Source organism: Rhineura floridana, chromosome 20, assembly GCF_030035675.1.
Source record: "Rhineura floridana isolate rRhiFlo1 chromosome 20, rRhiFlo1.hap2, whole genome shotgun sequence".
NCBI lineage: Eukaryota > Metazoa > Chordata > Lepidosauria > Squamata > Rhineuridae > Rhineura > Rhineura floridana.
In genome coordinates this window covers 13,152,930-13,173,524 of record NC_084499.1, presented here as the reverse complement: position 1 = coordinate 13,173,524, position 20,595 = coordinate 13,152,930, and the positions used below count along the sequence as shown (strand labels likewise).

The 20,595-nt window shown below is 43.1% G+C and overlaps 1 protein-coding gene across 8 annotated transcripts in view; it reads left to right on the top strand.

Annotated features, from left to right (window-relative positions):
• The window catches only part of EHMT1 (euchromatic histone lysine methyltransferase 1), a 147,706-nt gene that overhangs the window by 10,036 nt on the left and 117,075 nt on the right, over positions 1-20,595 (top strand). For 3 of the 8 annotated variants that reach the window (XM_061603633.1, XM_061603627.1, XM_061603634.1), the window contains exon 1: positions 10,008-10,206. The exons of the other annotated variants lie outside the window; for them this stretch is intronic. The gene's annotated coding sequence lies outside the window, so the exon portion shown is untranslated. Of the gene's footprint in view, positions 1-10,007; positions 10,207-20,595 lie in introns of those variants that run through there. 8 annotated transcript variants of the gene reach the window in all.

Here is a 20,595-nt window from a genome sequence, read left to right as displayed (position 1 = left end):
AAGGGGATCCCACCACCTCCCTAGGCAGTCGGTTCCATTGCTGAACTGCCCTTACTGTCAAGAAGTTCCTTCTAATGTCCAATCTGAATCTACGCTCCTGCAACTTAAAACCATTAGACCTAGTCCTACCCTCTGGGGCAGCAGGGAACAAATCTGTATCCTCCTCTATGTGACAGCCCTTCAGGTACTCAAAGAGTGCAATCATGTCACCCCTCAGCCTTCTCTTCACCAGAATGGACATGCCAAGTTCCTTCAACCTTTCCTCATAAGATTTGTTCTCCATACCGGCTATCATCCTCGTCGCCCTCTTCTGAACCCACTCCAACTTAACATATTATTAACATATTGCTGGATGAGCATTTTATGGATTTTGTATTGCCATTGTTCTAAATATATTCTGATTTTAAATGGCTTGCTATCGTATTTTATTTTTTCAAGTCACTTTGGGACTTTTTATTGAATAAAACAACTGATAAATGAAATAAATAATAGTAATAATAAATTAATAAAAATACATTCAAAATAATTACATAGAAAGGGACAGGAGTCATTAGTTAGAAACAAACTCAAAAAGACACTATCATGCCTCATAAAATAAAACCCTGCTGGAATAATAATATTAATATTAAAAAAGATCTTCAGTGTCTAGTGATAGTAAGCGAGGGTACCAAAATGAGGGAATTTCATAATCGGTGTGCAACAACTAAGAAGGCCCTCTCTTCTATCCAACCCAGCCCTGTTTCCACCCTAGGCAGAGTACAGAAAAAGGCATCTTCTTCTTGTTAAGAGTTTTTGTATATTGCAGCAGAGTGCAGAAATAACTGGTCTGTTAACACTGGTAGTTGAAAGAATAAAGAAACTTAAGGTTTATCACTGCAAAGTGGTTAAGTCAGACATGCTGAAGCAGCCACTCAGGGAGCCATTACTAACTTGTTGAGAACAAAGACAGGAAGGGAAAGGAGAAAGGGGATGAGCAAAGCCTGAAAAAGCGGCAAAAACTGGAGGAGTAATCGGCAGAGGGAAGTATAGATTGCCTTTCTGTCCACCATTCCCCCCCACCCTGATTCAGGTCACTTGTGACATGTGTTAGTGCTTTACTCCCAATACTTGTGATGTTAGAGAGCAAGGAGGAAGCCGTTCTGAAGGCATCCTAGATTTAAGCCATTTAGGACTTTAAAAGTAATCACCAGCCCTTTGAATTGTGCACAGAAGCAAATTGATAAAAAGCGCAGTTGTTGCAGGATGAGTTTGCACCAAAAGGTGCAGGGAGATAAAACAATATGGCTGATCTCCCTATGAAAATAGAAAAGTTAGCAGGGCTTGCTTTTAGGGCAAACTATCCCAAGAAGTCTAGCTCTTCAGCAGCCAGTTTATGAGCATACCTGATCAAGTTGACCATGGGATCAAATTGTTTCTCTACCATGTCACTGAATTTATGCAGAGACCCTGTTTCTTAATGGCATGCTGGTTCATTGAGAGCATTTAATCCAGGGATAGGGAACCTCAGGCGAGAGAGCCACATGTGGCCCTTCAGACCTGTTTGGCAGGCCCTGGGGTTTTCCCCCAGGCCACACCCCCTCACTGGCCTTCCTTGAGTATTTTGCCTGGCTGAAATGTGTCCTTGAACTCTGATAATGCTTCTTGCTTGCCGGGATGGAGGATAGAGAAGGCTGCGCGAGTATGCACAGAAACTAGTCTACTGTACAAAGGTGGAATTTGCATTTATTGCTCCACTCACTGGTCCTGCCCACCACTGGCATGTGGACCCTAGAAGGTTGCCCAGGTAGGAATGTGGTCCTCAGATCTGAAAAAACGATTCCCCACCCCGATATAATCTGATGGGTCTTGACCCTTGTGATTTACTCCTGGGTGCAAATGCCTCCTAATAATACATCTCTTGTGTGTGTCTATGTGTGTAAAAAAAATGCTTGAAACAACTTGTGCCCAAATAAAGATGTCTTAATCTGTCTCTCCCAGGCTCCTGCTTGGTAGTGCCATAGAACGGGGGTTCCAAAACTGTGGCGTGCGAGCTTCAATCAGGTGGTCCACAGTGTGTCTGTAGATTTGTGGTTTAAGGCAGGAGATGTCCATTGCATTAAATATTCATATTGATTTTTAATGGTGTTTTTATTGCTTCTTTTATATCTTAGAGTTTGTTTTCTTGTATTACAGTTTGAATTCTTTGAAATCCAAGCCATTGGGGGCTTTTGTCAGCTCTACACTGCATCAGCAGTGTCCAGGGGGGCTGGAAATTCCTGGGTCTTTGGCAGGGAAGGAAAGTCCTTAGCCAGCAGTCAGGTTGTAAATCTGCCAGGCCTATCCGAAGCGTACTTGCCGAGTCAGAAGTCCAGAAGCGAGGTCAGTGGAGGTCCGGGATCAATTGCCAAGGGGTCAGTCAAAGAGATGCTGCAGGGAAACTAGGTCTACACAAAGCCACGCCTGACGTTGCAGTCAGCCACAGGCTGCAGCCAAGGTGTGCCTTATAAAGAGCAGGATGGACAGCAGGTGTGAGCCCTCAGCGTTTGGGCCTTAAGGAGACAGGCCTGCCTCTCTTCTGCCTTACCTTCTGCTGTCTACGTTCTGCAGGTGAGGGGGGAGTATCCTGTTCACTGTCTGTGTCTGGCTGCAGGGCCTCTGCTGTCCCTGGGGTGCTCTGCAGCTGAGGGGCAGAAGGAGCTGGATTCTCAGGAGGCTCCTCCGTGTCTCCTGCTGCTCCTGGGTCTGCTGCTGTTACTCCCGAGTCGTCCTCATCTGAGGAGTCCTCTGACGGGGCCATGACAGCTTTATGGAATAGAGTTCAAATTATACAATATATATGAAATGAGAGAAGCAGTAAAAATGCAATTAAAAACCACACAGTGTCTAGCACAGCACATCACAATTGCCACAAGAGGCAGAAAAATAATCAAGTGGTCCGCCAAGACCCTCAGCAATTTCCAAGTGGTCTGTGGGGGGAAAAAAGTTTGGGACTGCTCATGTAGAAGATGAGCATCATGTTGCAGATTTGCCAGGAAAGAACATTACGGGTTGTAGCCGACTAAGGGCACAATCCAATTTGCACTTACACCGGGCTGAGGGGAGTTGGAGATGGAGACCTCCGGCTGAGCCGGCTGGTTCCCAACTCAGCCGGGCTACACTGGCATAAGACCCTCATCCCCGGCCGGCTTAGCCAGATGTCTGATGGAGAAGCTCAGCCCTGCGTAAGGGGAGCTGGTAGAAGGCCTGCAAAAGGGGCGTTCCAGAGGGGGGTGTCAGAGGAGGGGCTGAGGGAGGGTATTTACCCAATATCCCGGTCCAGTTTGGCTACCTCCCACGGTTCTCTGCCGCGGCTGGCGGTATGCTGGGAAAAGGGGTGGTGGAAGGAAGCATGTGTCTTGTTTCCTTCTGCCCTGTCCTGCTGGGACAGCTGGCAACCTGCCCTCCACGAGGCCTTCGAGCGGTAGCTGGATGTGGTGGCCCCTGCAGCTAGCTCCTCTCTGCTGGCTTTGTTCCCGCCTGCCTCTGGCAAGTTGCATTGCTCTGCCAGTTCTACTTGGAATACTCACTGAAATTAACGTACTTGAGTTAGTCATGGGCGTTCCTTATTCACCCAGGCTCTTAGGCCTTAACTTTCTCTCTCTCTCTTTTGTTTTTTGGGTCAAGTGGGTTAAGTTGGATCTGCTCTTTTATACATATTTATTGGTGAGCATTTTAGGTTGTTTTTACTATACATTGGAAATCTCTGTTTTTAATGTTAAGTTGCTTTGCGTTCACCTTTGTGAAAACAACTTCTTACGTTGTCTCCAGTGGTAGTCCTGCTCAGAGTAAAACCATTGGCATTGATGGACATTACTAACTCAGGTGCATAGATAACAGTGGGTCTACTCTGAACAGAACGTAGTTGGATACAGACCAATAATAGCGTCCCTCCATTTCAGTGGGTTGTATTCAGCTAAGTCCTACTCAGAGGAGACCCTTGGAAGTGAGTGGACCTAAGTTAGTCATGCCCAGGGCTTTTTTTGTCTTTGTAAGAGCATTCACCGGTTCAGAGTACAGTAGGGCCCTGCTTTTCGGAGGCCCGCTTTTTGGCGTTCCACTAATACAGCGGCTAAAATTAGAGCAAGGCCCCACTCATACGGTGCTTGTTCCACTTTTACGACGTTTTTCGGGCGTCGGGCACCATTTTATTGAAGGAGTTCTGCTTTTTGGCGGGTATCCCTTTTAGGTGGGGGTCTGGAATGTAACCCCTCCATATAAGTGGGGCCCTACTGTACTGTCTCTTCGTCTTGGTTTTGTTGTTGTTGCCTATGGCAACCATTTTGTGCTGGCACCCAGTACCGGCACCTCATTTTTCTTAACCAAAGCCAACACTGGACATGGCTGTTAACTTAAATGAGTCTACTTGGAGTAGGACTAGCACTGAATACCACCCGGCGGTTGAGTAAGACTTAACACTGGACACAAACCTGCAAGAAGAAATAGCAATGCCTGCTGATTCTTGCCAGATGGTTCTCTGCAATAGCCATAGTCTTGCCAAGATTATTATCCTCAGCAAGACGAGATAATAGGGTGCTTCAAACAGCCAAGGAGAAAGGGAACCAGCAAATAGACTAAGGCAGTACATTGTCTGCAGTCATTACTTGTCTAATAAGGACCATTAGAGGCCTATGGCCTTTTCTTCAGTCCCTTAACTCCTTTAGCTGCTCATTACCCAGTTGATGATAACCTTAAATCCTTATATTATAGCTCTAAGGATTGTAATTATGAACCATGATGAATCCTCTTTATGCCAGGAGGGTGTGTGGGAGGGTTTTCTTTAAAACGCTATCTCAAAAAAACAGGAGTTTGTCCTCCACCCTGGCAAAAAAATTTTTTTTACCCCCGCCCCTCTGGTTTGCTTTCTGTTTCAGAAACAAAAGTCAATCTATCACATTCCCAAGCTCAGTGTGTTCTGTGCCTCTGGTCTTCTTACTTTAGTCACCTGCTATCGTTAAAACATGTAGGGAGACAAAAGGTGCAAGGGGAATGGTAAAACTTTTGCAAGCCTTGCTATTTTTTCCTCTTTTTCCCCTGGGATATATTATCTGTGTGCTCCTTGACAGTACACAAAGGTTTGGAATGTTTCATCGCACAGGGGCAAAAACAGCGGTGCTGATTCCTTGATAATTGGGGACAGGCCCCGACCAGACATATAGTTCAGCTTGTTATTTGGGATTTCCCTGAGCGAGCTAGAAGGGAGACATCTGAACAGAAAGACGTACCGAAGGAGTTCTTGTTAAGAGAGGCATGTCTTTTGTATGGCCTGTTAAATGAAGCTAAATGAGGATGTTAGTAAATGTGCCCGTGCCACATCATTATTCTGAACACATACAGCCTTTGGCTACCAGCCCTTAGAAAAATGACCCCAAATTCACATGGATACCTTCTTATCCAGGAATTTGATTCGTATTGCTATGATTGATAGCTGAGTCATATACGCTGTCCCTGGCTCTTCCTGGAAAATGGGCATAGTTCACTGCTGGAGCACATGCTTTGCATGCTAAAGGCCCCAGGATCAGTGTTTAGCACCTTCAGGTAGGGCTGTGAACCTTGGAGAGCCACTGCCAGTTAGGCTGCAATCCTATACACGTCTACTCAGAAGTAAGCTTCACTGGATTCAATTGACTTACTCCCAGGTAAGTGTGTATTGGGTTGCACCCTTAGCATAGATCAGCGTTTCCCATGGATCACTTGAAAACTGCTGAGGGTCCTGGCGCACCACCGAATGGTTTTTCTGTCTGTTGTAGCAGTTGCAGTGTTCCGTGCTGGGTGCTGTATGATTTTTAATTGTGTTTTTATTGCACCTTTTATTTCTTATATTGTATTTTATTGCATTACAATTTGCATTCCGTGGAATTCAGACTGTCATACAACAAAATGCAATATAAGAAACGAAAGAAGCAATAAAAATACAATTAAATATCAACATGAGTATTTAATATGGGCATGCTGCGGACCACCTGAATGACGCTCCACAAACCACAGTGTGGAGACTTGTGGTGTAGACCGTGCTGAGCATGATGGACCAGTGGTCTGACTCGGTAAAAGGCAGCTCCGTAAGCTCTTATTTAATTCAGCCCTTTATTGAGAATAATGAGGACTGGGACCTTACTTTATTTTTAGGCGAAGGACAATAGCTCAGTGGCAGAGCACATGTGTTGCATGTAGAAGGACCTAGGTTCAATCCCTGGCATCTCCAGCTAGGGCTGGAAAAGTCTGCTGTCCAAAACCCCTAGAGAAGCACTGTAGAGTGCTGAGCTAGATGAACCATTGGTTTGACTGGTTTCATGGAAATGCTGCCTGTTACAGTATGCAAGGAAACTACACAGCAACACTGCTCCCCATGATGAGTTCTTACTATCAAATATTGTTCAATCCCCCCCCCCCAGCTGCTAGCATAATGCAGATGTGCTTTAAGGACTTAAGATGAGCCTGCTGGATGAGGCCAAGGGCCTATCTAGTTCAGCATCCTGTTCTCACAGTGGCCAACCAGAGGCCTGTTAGAAGCCTACAAGCAGGACCTGAGTGCAAGAACACTCTCCCCTCCTGCAGTTTCCAGCATTCGGAGGCATATTCATCTCTGACAATGGAGGTAGAACATAGTCATCAAGGCTAGTATTACGGTGGTTCCGCTCCTTTCTCTCTGATAGGTACCAACAGGTGGCATTGGGGGAGGAGGTTTCAGACCCTTGGCCTCTCAACTGTGGTGTGCCACAGGGTTCTATCCTCTCTCCCATGCTATTTAACATCTATATGAAGCCGCTGGGGGCAATCATCAGGAGATTTGGGCTGCAGTGTCACCAATATGCGGATGACACTCAGCTCTATCTCTCATTTAAATCTTCACCAGAGTTGGCTGTGGAGACCGTGTCCAAGTGCCTGGAGTCCGTGAGTGGATGGATGGGAAGGAATAGGCTAAAACTGAACCCCGACAAGACCGAGGTACTGCTCGTGGGGGACAAGAGAAGGTTTGGAACCGTTGACCTGAAGTTCAGTGGGGTGAGTTTACCCCTAAAGGACCAGGTCCGCAGCCTCGGGGTTGTACTTGATTCCAAGCTGTCCATGGAGGCTCAGATTTCGGCTGTGAGCCGGGCAGCTTGGTACCAACTACACCTTATACGTAGGCTGCAACCCTACCTTCCTGTTCATCAGCTCCCACTGGTAGTACATGCCCTGGTCACCTCTCGATTAGATTACTGTAATGCGCTCTACGTGGGGTTACCCTTGAAAACGGTCCGGAAACTACAACTTATTCAGAAGGCGGCGGCTCGATTACTCACAAACAGTCGTCGGCGGGACCACATCACGCCAGTGTTGTTCGATCTACACTGGCTTCCAGTTGTTTTCCGGGCCCAATTCAAGGTGTTGGTTTTAACCTTTAAATCCCTACACGGTCTCGGCCCAGTTTATCTAAAGGAGCGCCTACAACGCCACCAATCATGCCGCCTGACAAGATTGGCCACACAAGGCCTTCTCTCAGTCCCGCCAACCAAAGCAGCTAGGTTGGCGGGCACTAGAGAGAAGGCCTTTTCAGTGGCGGCCCCCACCCTCTGGAACTCCCTCCCACAAGATCTTCGGCACATCTCTTCCCTGAATATGTTCCGCAAGGCCTTAAAGACCTGGCTTTTTCAGCAGGCTTTCGGGACTTCTGGGGAGGCTTAATATTCTTCTGTTTTAAATGCCTCCTATTATGTATTGTTTGCTCTTATAATTTATATATTTCACTGTATTTTTATATTGTACTCTGCCATATTTATTGTATGTACGTCGCCTACAGTGGCCACTGGCCAGATAGGCGACACATAAATTAAATTGATTTATATTTATATATATATATAGTAGCCATTAACAGTCTTATTCTCTGTTTAAAGCCTTCTAGGCTGGTGGCTCTTATTACATTTAGTGGGAGCAAATTCCATAGTTCAACTATGTGCTGTGTGGAAAAAGTACTTTCTTGTTATCTATGATTATTATGTTTATTTAGGCATTCAGGCCGGTCAGGCTGCAGGTCACTGGTGCTATTGATGTGTGCCATCACTGTGCAGATGAAGAACATGTAAGCTGCCTGAAGAATATAAAAGTAGCCCTGCTGGATCAGGCCAAAGGTCCACCTAGTCCAGCATCCTGTTTCTGCAGTGGCCAACCAGATGCCCCAATAGCAAGCCCACAAGCAGGACCTGAGTGCAACAGCACTCTCCCCACTTGGGATTCCCAGCAACTTGTATTCAGAAGCATACCTCCTCCAACAGTGAAGGGAAAGCATTATATTCTCATTGGACCTCACTTTGATGTCTTTGTTGGAAGTGCCAGAATCTTCTTCCATATTTCTTTTCTTTCTCAAGACATGTGGGAGAAACCTTGGTGACCCCAGTGTACATAATATGAACACTTTAATAATATGAAGGATGCGAGTTACAACAGGGACTCGCCAATGAACATTTAGTCATAGAAGTTTTCCTCCTTGTTGGCTACTGAGTCCTAAAAACCCTTCCATGAAAACAAAAACGGCCTGCAATTTGCAAACTCATCTAAGCTGATTAATTTGTTTACTCCTATAATCCTTTCCCCCCACATAAAACAGTATTACACGTCTTGTCTATGTTCTGAAGCTATTTGCCCTTTAGATGTTGTTGCCAGTCGAAAATACTGACCTTGGCTGAAAAGATGGTGGCTGAGTGTTGAAAACATGCTCTCGCAGTAAGAGAGGATTCATATTTCAGTAGATTAAGCCTCAAGGGGTGGTTGAAGGGGGCGGCTGATCTTTCTTCTACAATCCATCCGCAAATCAAGAAGAGGTGGATGGAGGGGGTTAAGCTTGTTGCGATAAGGATGTGTCTTCTCAAGTAGGATTTTGCAGGAAGCAGTGACCATCTAAAAGGATATCCTCAAAACTTCAGAGTGCCAAATACAGACTTAAAGAGTGTTCTCAGGACTAGTCAAAGACTTTTTGCCGCCTGAGGCGAAGAACAAGATGGTGTCCCCAGTTCCATATACAGAAGCCAATTAGCCTTGTTGTTGTATCCTATAATGTATCTGCACTAAACATTGAAAGAAGTATAAGATTTTAAACAGTCAGGGAGCTATTAAGGGTGCTGAGAGTTGTTAGGAGACTCCAATTCCCTCCATAGAGACTTCTTATCCAACATTTTGCTCCTTTGCTTTTGGACAAACCGTAGGTCTAGGACAGGTGCAGCCAATGTAGTGCCCTCCAGATGTTGTTGGACTCAAACTATAAAAAATAAAACCCCTCTGGCAGTTTGAATATATTTAGCAGAGAATATGTTTCTAATCTGTTCTATGCCAGGTGGTATTTCCCAACTGATTTAAGATCAGAACTTCAGATAGGATTGGGACAGTGAAGATTGGCACGTACCTAGAAATGATTCTAAAACTTGAGAAGCAAGTTGAGTTGTATGTTCTTCTCTTAAAATTAGTTTCCCCTCTCCTGCTCTTAAAGAATTACAAATCCATGTTGTCATAGAAACGATAGAAGTTTATTGAAGCATCCCAATTTAGGAGCTTTTTTAAAAAACATGCGCGCACACAGTCCATGTCACAGAGAAAGCTGGCTTGATTTATATATCTATACCCAGGAAGAAGATTTCTTCAGATATGGCTGGAGTTGCACTTGTCCCAAATGTCTGGGCTTTTCCATTTGAAGCTCCAAAAATACCCTAATTCGGAATGAAAAGGAATGTGGTGACGTTCATTTGTTTTTTCACCTTCCTTTTGGAGAAATGTAAATTGCACAAGCGTTGCTTGAATGTGTTTTGCTGTTGTCCGTAAGCTTTTGTTTGAGGACAGTCTTTGTTGATGTTTTTTAAAATATATGTTGCAATTTGGACGGTTTTAAAAATGCAAATAATTGAACCGTAGCCATGTTTTAGTCAAATGACATTATTCCTGGATGAACCAAAAATTCTGGAGCGTATAAAACTATCCCTTCCACCATTTGCAACACTTTGCCAGGAATTCTCTCTCCCTCCTATTCCTTCCTTCCATTTCCTTCTTTTCCCCCTCCAGCTGGTAATGCAATAGCTGGGCCTCTGGGGGCATTGTGAGACTGCTCGACAGAGCATGCTCCTCAGCACCTACTGTGGGCTTGGTTGGAACTCGTGGAGAGAGTAGACTAGGCCTCTGCAACGCCTTGTTGAGAATCCCAAAGGGGCCTACACAGACAGATTTGAGGTATGAGCTCTTCCAAGTATTTTTTTTTTTAATGTTAAGGGGCTGATTGTTATATTCTTGGAGGCTGTTTCTGAAGGAAATGCCTTTCTCAACTGAAATAGCTCTTAAGCAGCAAAGCAGTGCCTCTCTTGTTTTCAGATCCTTTCTATCTACTTTGCTGTAGGGCCATGGTTGGGGGGTCCTTGTAGCCTGGAACCTTTCATTTTTTCTCATTTGCACTGTAAGGAAGAGTAATCTCTGAACTCAGAGGCATGGTCTTTTCCTTGAAAGCAGGCTGCGCTTGCAAACATTATAATGTCATGCCTCAAAGCAGGCAAGGTCATCAATTATCAAGTGGATTGTTGTTGCTCTTTTGCATTTTTTGTCTTCCTCTCTCCCCACATTTCTCATATTTTCCTACAACTTCTTCACTTACCAGCCCATCACAATTTAAATTGTCTAAACCTTTCATTTAAATGAAGCAGGAATTTATTATGGGCACTCAAAGGGCCAATGCATAATTGCACAAGATAGCTTCAATCAAACAAACAAAAACTAGGGTTCTAGAGGATTTTGTAGGTACTTTATTTTGCTCTTTGCTTTTTAAGGCAGGATTTTAAAATGTTGTTTTAGCTATGCCTTATTCCCACAAAATGGCTTCTGTGTGTTAATTTTAGAAGTATAAAGGGCTTTAGTTTTATTCAAACAAAAATTACAAATGTGCCCAGTGTTAAAGATGGAGCAGTAAGCTGTTGTAGTCCTAAGGTATCTAATGTATTTTGGTGTGAAGTTGGTTTAATATCCAATATGAGTTTTGTGGGACTACTTTATTTTGGATGGTAATATTTTTTTTCTCCAGAATTGGAAAAAAATGGTTCCTTTTACCAATTGAGGAAAAAATAGGCCAGTTATGATGGAGAGTATAGAACTCCTTTTAATGCAGCTGTCACCTTTGATTTGCTGATTGCATTTATGGAAGGGAGTGGTACGCTTGAAACTAAAAATCTGTTGTGTTAAGCAAAGACTGGCCTCAACCAAAACTGCTGGGCATTTAGGGTTGCCAGTCCCATGCTATGGAACACTTTTCCAGGAGACATTCGGCAGACATCTTTGCTTTTTACTTTCAGGCATTTTTGAAGACTGTTTTTGTGCCAACAGGCCTATGTGACTGTTTAAAATGTTTTTTGAGTAGCTAGTCATTTTAATGATTGTTTCATATTGCTTTTAAATGGTTTTTATGCACCCTGATGTTTTGCAAAAGAGCAGTATATAAGTACTTTTCTAAATAAATAAAACAATTTTATTATATCAGTCTTATTATATGTTATATAATAGATATTATTATATATCTATTATTTCTAAATAAATAAAACAATTTTAAATGTGTGTGGCTCTGAAGTCAAAGAGGACCTCTTCTTGAGCAGAGAGATGTTGCCACGAAGTCATCTCAGCCTTTATAGTGTTCACAGTCGATTGTATTTCAGTCACACTTCAAATTGATGCTATTTTAGGCTGGTAGGCCTTGATGAGACTAACACTTTTTTCTTTGTGTTTTTTCTTGATCTGATGGGCAATTTGTTTTTTGCACGGCTTCAGTGAACACAACTTTTTTTTAAAGAAAAAGAAAAAACCCCGCTCGTTAAAAATGTACTACCAGTTACCAGGCATTTGTGAGTTGCTGTCCATTAACAATCTAATCGCTATCCTTGAAGAGTTTGGTTACAGCTTTTTTTCCCACTGGAGACTCCTGGGTGCCTTCTGCTATTAAGCAGACTGATCACCTTTGTATAACATATGGAAGTTGCACCCATAATATGAAATAATAATTGCTTTTAGTTTGTTCAGCCTAGCATCCATCTTGAAAAACAGCCTGAGTGCTGGAGCATGCTCAGTTTTAACTTTTCTAGACAAATGCACTTGCTTCTTTGGCTGCTGCTATCTGTCATTCTTCCCCCTTTAGCTTATAACATGTATATAGGCATGATTAAAGGAGAAAAGACCAAACAGCAAGCAAACCAGTGAATTTACAATTGGGGTATACTACTGTACACACTAGATCCATTAAAAAATGCCTGTCTTATGCAACAAACATTTCTTGTAGCTGGAGATCCTCTCTTTGAGCTTGGTTTTTTGAATGATATAGCACAGCCTTCTCCAAGCTGGTGCCCTCCAGATGTTTTGGACTACAACAGGCTGGCGTGGGAACACTGCAACTGCTCCTGCATTATCATCTGGGTATCCTGGTTTTGAAGGTGTGTCAGCAGGCTGCATACCTAAGGCAGTGGTGAGGCAGGGATTGTGGCCCTGCTGTATTTAGCAAGTGTGCTCTGTAGTTGATCCATCCGACTGGCACCTACATCTCTACCTGTTGATGCAAAAAACTTGTCATCATAGCACAAACCCTTGAGTATGATGTCCTCAAATACTTATTCATTTATTTAGAAGATTTACAAACCTCTTGATCAAAAAAGCTCTCCAAGCGGTATGCGAATAAAATTGGACATAAAACACCCGCTGTAATCTAGTCCAGTCAAAAAATAATGTACATAAAATCACCATCATTCAAAACAGATATAACTCCCATGTGTTAACTCCACTACCCATGAAAGCAGCCCTGACTGCTGTGATAGCAGATGGCATCCAAAGATTGCATCCATTGCCAAAATTGAGGGCATAGATTTAAAAAAAAATTAAAAAATTTATATACTACTTTTTGGCCCAAAGGCCCCTGAAGCAATGAACAGCATGCTACTAAAAAAGAAATAATGGTTTCAAGACATGAACAAAATGTAAAACAGCCGTAAACAATAAGCTGATGAAAACATCTCCTATTAATATACCATACAATAAAAATAAACAATCCATTGGTAATTCATAATAAGGTCTAAAGATAAAAATACTGGAATGTCTTCCAGATAACAGCAAAAATAATGCATCTCCAAAACTAAGACCCCATATGCCCTATATATTTAAAGCAGCATTATATCACTTTAAACAGTTCCCTGGGAAGAGGGATTGATTGTTAACCTTAAAAAAAACCTCGTAAAATGGCAGTGCTCCTGGCTGTATTTCATAGGGGGCTTGGAAGCTGCCTTATACTGAGTTATACCCTTTTCTACACTTGATTGGCTGCAGCTCTCCAGGGTTTCAGATGGGACATTCTCAGCCCTACCTGGAGACACCAGGGACCAAACCTGGGACCTTCTGTAAGGAAAGCAGATGCTCTACCACTGTTGTGACCATTCCCCCCCCCCAAAAAAAAATCATAGGAAGTGCCTTATACCAAGTCAGACCAATGGTCCATTTAGCTCATTATTGATTGACAGCGGTTCTCCAGGGCTTCAGCCCAGCCTTACCGGGGCATCCTGGGGATTGAATTTAGGACCTTCTGTATGTAAAGCAGATGCTCTACCACTGAGCTACGTCCCTTCCCCCCAATTGGATAGCTTTTTTTTTTCCTGCACAAGTGACGGCATTGTCTGTAGTCCTCACAGGGAGACTGACTCTTTCCTGTATTTCATCAAATCTGTTGAAGGGAAACTGCATTAATAGGATGCAGATATGCTAGAAATTAGGAGCAGGTCCATAGATGGGTTCAATATCCTTTGTAGCATTTAGCCAACGCTCTTTTTCTTTACAGATTAGCATGTGCAATTTATGCACTTACGGTTTAAGTTGTTACTGTTATTTATTGTTTCTGTGGCACCATCTACATGCGTGATGCTTTCCAAAGAGGAAGATTGACATGTCTCTGCCCCAAGGGGCTTACAATCTAAAATAGATGCAAGGAAACAACAGACAAGGGGAGGGACAGCAGCAATGGAGCTGAGGTTGAAAAGGGAAGGTTTCAGTTACATGTACTTCCTTTGTGACCAGGTTTAGCATTATCAGAACGTGGAATGCATTTTAGTTTACAAGAGGATGGGTACAATGAGATAACTTACATGACACAAAGCACTTCTGTGAGAACATAAGAGCAGCCTGCTGGATCAGGCCAGTGCCTCATCTTGTCCAGCAAACTGTGCTCACAATGACCAACCTATAGGAAGCCTGCAAGCAGGATCTGAGCACAGTGCACTCTATCCACCTGTGATTTCCAGCCACTGATTCTCAGAAGCATACTACCTCTGACTGTGGAAGTAGAACATAGCCATCAGGGTTAGTAGCCATCAATATCCTCCATGAATTTGTCTAATCTTATTTTTAAGCCATCCAAGTTGGTGGCCAATACTGCCTCTTGGGGGAGCGAATGCCATAGTTTAACTGTGAGCTGCCTGAAGAAGTACTTTCTTTTGTCTGCCCTGAATCATCCAAGATTCAGCTTCATTGCATGTCCACGAGTTCCAGTGTTGCAAGAGAGGGAGAAATTTTTTTCTCTATCCACTTTCTCCGTGCCGTGCATAATCTTACACACTTCTATCATGTTGTCTCTTGTTTGCCTTTTCTCTAAACAAACAACTCCCCAATGTTGCAACCATCCCCTTGATCACTCTGGTTGCCCTTTGCAATTGGCTAAACTTCACAATCCTTTACTTTTTTGAGTGTTGGTGAAAGCATCGAAACCTTGCTTCAAAACAACAGACTTTCGTTTTCCCGTTTAAACCGAACTTTTAGAGCGCTCCCTCTACAGAAGGATAAAAAAAGGAAGAACTGAGCCCAAGGTTTACTGACCCTGTAAATATTTATTTATTTTATTTATTTGTTTCATTTTTAAACCGCCCATAGCGAATAGCTCTCTGGGCGGTGTACAAAAGGATTAAAATACAAAATATCATAATAAAAACAGCCGAACAATAATAAACACAAACAGAAACCACAGAAATATAAAAATAAACATATTAAAATGCCTGGGAGCATAGCCAGGTCTTAACCTGGCGCCGAAAAGATAGCAGCGTAGGTGCCAGGCGTATTTCTTCTTTGTTTTATACCAGTCCCATTACAGTTATGTGAGCTAAAGTTGTCAGCTTTTTGCACTTAAGCAGAGGCCTCCTTTTTATCTCAAGTTGAGAAGATCTCCCCCAAGTACTTTTCCGTAACAAGGCCTGTTGACATGGTTGCATCCAGCTCATGCTCCTTAGTCACCCAGTTTTACAAGGTTCCATGATCAACTCTTCGAGGGCATAGAAATTTTACACTTTTGTTGTGCCTGGAACAGGTTGGAACATAGGAAGCTGCCTTATACTGAGTCAGACCATTGGTCCATCTAGCTCAGTGTTGCCTACACCAGTGTTCTTCAACTTTGGGCCCCCAGATGTTTTTGGACTACAATTCCCATGATCCCTTGACCAGTAGCTAAGATGGCTGGGGATTATGGGAGTTATAGGCCAAGAACAGATTGAAGGACAGTGATCGACACTGACTGGGAGCGGCTCTTCAGGGTTTCAGGCAGGTTTCCAGGCCTCCCTGGAGATGCTGGTGATTGAACCTGGGACCTTCTTCATGCAAAGTAGGTGCTCTACCACTAAGCTACAGCCCTTCCCCATGTATGCAAGTGACAAGGATGTGCCCTCTTTGCAGAGTAGCAAGAGTGTGTGTGAGTGACATTTTAGCCTGTTTCCATAGTGGGAAATGCATTGGAGAGATGTGCCCATTTTAAAGCTCTTGCTGGTAAGAGTGTGGGGCTGCTGGGACGTTTGTCTAGCTCTGTATTCTTCGGCTTGCTGCCACTGGCACTTTGCTGTAAGGTTATGTAATGTTCAATTTGAGCAAAAGTATGAGGTATCTCTGGGATTCATGTATAGCTTAAAGCTGCAAGAAGCCCCAACCAAGGTCACAGCTGCTCCTTTATTGAGGCTGTTTAGTGACAATCTTTAGAAGCAAGGAAGAGAGTTTGTTGGCTATCACCAGAAGAGTAGTGGTTGCCTGGGATGGGTAGGAGGTAGATCAAGATCTACTGGGAGATCCCCGGGTGATTTGAAGTAGATTCACAATGATTTCTGGGTGGTATTTGATGCTAGCCCTACGCAGACTAGGATCCAATGATAAGAACATAAGAACATAAGAAGAGCCTGCTGGATCAGGCCAGTGGCCCATCTAGTCCAGCATCCTGTTCTCACAGTGGCCAACCAGGTGAATGATAGACAGGACTAACTTAGGTTCGTTAATTTCACGGTGAAACTGTGTGTAGGACTTAGTTGAATGCAGCCTTCTGACTTCTGATATAACAATGGCAGCAATAAAATCCTCTGAAGAAATTCTGTTTGTGACTGCACCCTACAGAATATCACAGGGTGGTGACTTGAAATCAGGTGTTTTCTGCTGTTTCTCTTGTTCTGTGGAATGCCCTTCACTCCGCCACACGTGAAGCAGCAACCATCAGTTGCTTCAGACATCTTGTAAAGACTTGCCTTTTTGTCCAGGCTTTTTCTGTCCTGTAAGATCGGACCCTGTTCTATGTGTATATGTAATATTGCTGTTATAGGTTTTTATACTATATTTGTGTTCCCTTAGAGAGGTGTGTGTGTGTTTACAATATTAAGCGGTTAAAAAATGTTTTTACACAAAATACCCCCCCCCCAAATAAATACTGCAGAAGTGAAGAAAAAAGGGATAACCAGGAGTGGATTTGTCCGTGAAGTGGGTTTGTCTGTGGGAGAACTGTGAGCTCAGTTCAGGTCTGGGACTCAAAACAATAGATACCTGGGCTCACAATAATTTAATTCTGAGTGTATATCTTTTGTACCTGGCTGCATTTGGTGGATCTTGAGCCTTCTAGTAAAAAACCAAAATGCAAACAAAGCAAATTCCTCAAGCCTGAAGTCTGCTCACTCTTGCTGTAAAGTAGCCTATTTCAGGTTACAGAAGGTCAAATTATGACACAGGAGGATGTTGAAGGATCCAATCCTTTTCGGTTTTCTGAAAATCTTATCTAGAGGAACATCAACATTCTAAGATGAAGGCTATTTTTGATGGCCTAAGTTTGTTTGTTTATTTAGATTTCTCATCTGCCCTTTATCATAAGGTCCTAGGGCAGGTTACAGCAATAAAATGCACAATTATAAAACAAATCAGACAGTTAGAACCATAAAAAAGAAAAGTAAAAACGACTAAAAACAGTTCCATATATAAAGCATTTAAAAAACAATTCTGCATATAAGAATAGTTAAAAACCCATTCTGATACAGATGCAGACTGGGAAAGATCTCTGCTTAAAAAGACTTCTTGAAAGTAGAAAGTCTTCAGCTGGCACCAGAAAGACAACAGAAACGGCGCCTTTCGGATATATAATGAGAGGGAAATCCAAAGGGTAGGTGCTACCACACTAAAGGCCTGGTCCCTATACTGCGTGGAACAGACCTTCTGATAAGATGGTATTTGCACGAGGCCTCCTTCTGCAGAACGTAGTGATCATTTGGGTATATAAGGGGTGCGATTATCCTTTTGGTATACTGGTTTCAAGCTGTATAACTGCACCATGAACTTAGCTTGGTAGTACCTGGGTCAGTATGGTGTGGAACTTTAACGAATGTGCTGTGGCCTAGCTGTATAAAACGATCCAACTCTATATGCTCTGTTGCTTCCATCTTTGTTCTGTACAGCTGATTGTGGGAAATCAGGTATTTTTGAGCATTATCCCTTTTGGCTAAAGCGTATCATGGTTTAGAAGAATTTCTTCACTTATGGGGTGTATGAGAGCATCCTTGTCAGTCTAATCTTCCTCTGAAGCACAACAGAACAAATGGATAAAACACCTGTGGGTTGTAAATTGAACCAATCAACTGAATACACAAGTATTCTCATGAAGGCCTGGTTATGCTTTTATGGAAAACATAAAAGGCATTTATCTGACCTCTGAGGGACTTTGCATTGAAGGCTGCACAACTGTTGAAGAAAGAGTTTCAGTAACTTGTCCCTAAGATCAACCTTTGGCTGCTTTCCAGTCCTCTGTTACAATGTACTTGTTAAAAAGAGATCCAGGGGATTTATATTCTAATTATTTTAAGTTAGTGGAAAGGCATTAATTTTTATTTTTTTTTAGAAGAACAAGTCTTGCTGAAGCATCAACGTGGCTTCTGCAAAAGCAAATTCGATCTCACTTTTTGGAGAGCGCTAATAAGCATATTGATGAACTGTGATCTGGTAGATGCAGCATCCTGAGTAAAGTTAGCAGTCATAGGATAAGATTACCAGTCCTCTTATGGATCAATAACTGGTTATAGAACAGGAACAGGGAACAGAGTGTAGGAATAAATGGACAGTTCTCACGATGAAGAGATGTAAGAAGAGAGGTTCTCTAAGGATCTGTAACAGGACTGGTGCTTTTAAGCTGGTTCATAAATGATCTAGATGCAAGCAGTGAGGTGGCCAAGTTTGCAGACGCCAAATTTTTCAGGGTGGTTACAAGTAAAAAGGATTCCTGTAGCATCTTCAAAGGGATCTCTCCAAAATGTGAATGAATGGGCAATAAAATAGCAAATGCATTCAGTGTAAGTGTAAAGTGATGCACATTGAAATCAATGAGCCTAAGTTCACATATACACTGATGGGGATCTGAGCTAGCAGTGGCTGACCAGGGACAGTATCTTGGGGTTGTGGATAGCTCAATTAAAAGCATAGATGCAGTGGGTGTTGCAGTTATGAATGAGCAAATTCTGTGACAGGCATCATTTAGAGAGGGATAGAAAATAAAACTGCCAGTATTATAATGCCTTCATACAAATCTCTGCTGCAACCACACCTGGAATGTCTTCTGTATTTATGGTATAATGTCTTTATATTTACGTTTTTAAAGTCAGTTGTGGACCTTCAAGTAACAAGCAACTAAACTAATGATAATAGCAGCCGAACTTTCAGATGGCTAAAGTGGATTTAGACAATTGGCATAAGGACAAGCCTATCGTTTAGACATGACAGCTAAATGGGGCCTCCATGTTCAAAAGCAGCATACCAGCTGTCACACGCTGCTGTGGACCTCACAGAAGCATCAGGTCACTGCTGTTGGAAACGGGAACTTGGATTAAGTGGGTTTTGGCCTAGTCTGGCTGGGATGTTCTTATGCACAGTCTTACCACTAGATCTTGTAATACACAATTAGGAACCAATAAGTGGGAACAAACTACTGATTAGAAATCCTTCTGTTGCTGATATGAATTGCTGCCTTCCCATAACATTGGTAAAATTTCAGTGACAGAGTGCTTCAAATTAGTTCCACTCTTAAGGAGTGGACCATTTAGAGCAGGGGCAGGGAAACATTTTTGACCTGAGGGCCGCAGTCCCTCATAGACAACCTTCCAGGGGCCATATGCCAGTGGTGGGAGGGGACAGAGGCAAAAGTGGGCAAAGGAATAGATGCAAGTTACCGTTGCAGAGGAGGCTACATTCCAGCCAAACAGAAGACAGAGTTTTGTGTATATATGCGCGCGCACACATGCACGAGCCTCCATCTTCCATTCATGGCAAGCAAGAGGCATAATTGCAGTTGAAGGGCGCATTCCAGCCAGGCAGAAGCACTCAGTTGAGTTGGTGAGTGACATGGCCTGGGTCGAATCCCAAGGGCCGGATAAAGAAGCCAAGAGAGACACATTTGGCCCCCTGGGCCTGCAATTTCCCCACCCCTGGTTCAGAGTAACAGCTGCTCCTATTGCTGTTTGTGGCCAGCTGTTAATATTACATACTAATGTGCATAAATACAAGTGGAATTCACATGCTATGGCTGTTGTTTGTTTCACACCCCAAGTTGTCTAGTTACTGGACGACTTACTGCCTTCAGATAATATTTATTTATTTATATCCTGCCTTTCCTCCAAGGAGGTCAAGGTGGCATACTTGGTTCCTCCCCCCTCTGTTTTATGCTCACAACAACCCTGTAAGGTAGGTTAGGCTGAGAGACAGCAACTAGCCCAGGGTCACCCAATGAGCTTCATGGCCACTGAGTGGGGATTTGAACCCTGGTCTTCCAGGTCCTAGCCTGACACTCTCACCTCACTGTCTGTCTGTAGTTCTTTAACTTCCTCTGGGGAGAACTTGAAGTTCCTGCAGAGGCAGCTTAAACACTCTGTTACATGACTTTTACCAGGTGAAACCACCCAGAGACAAGATCCTCTTTTTTTGCTCTTGATCTATCCTTTCTTCACTCTGTAGTTCTGGCAAATCTGTGTCTTTTTTTTCCAAAAATGGTGTGGTGATGTGTAACCTTTGATGTTCAGAGGCCTTTACATGGTTTCCTACTTAACCTGTTCCTCCACTGAAAACAGGATCTTGACTTGGCTTTCTTGTGCCTTGTCCTCCAAAACCACAGAAGAAAATGCCTTTTGCTTTGGGCATGCATCTTGTGAAAAAGACAGCCCTGAACAGCTGGTTTTCTGCTCTAATCTATCTATTTTAATAATCTGATGGTACCTAGCTGGCTTTCCACAAGGGCTTTATTGTTTTATACTGACAAGAGTTGAAGGCTTCTTTTCATTATATAAC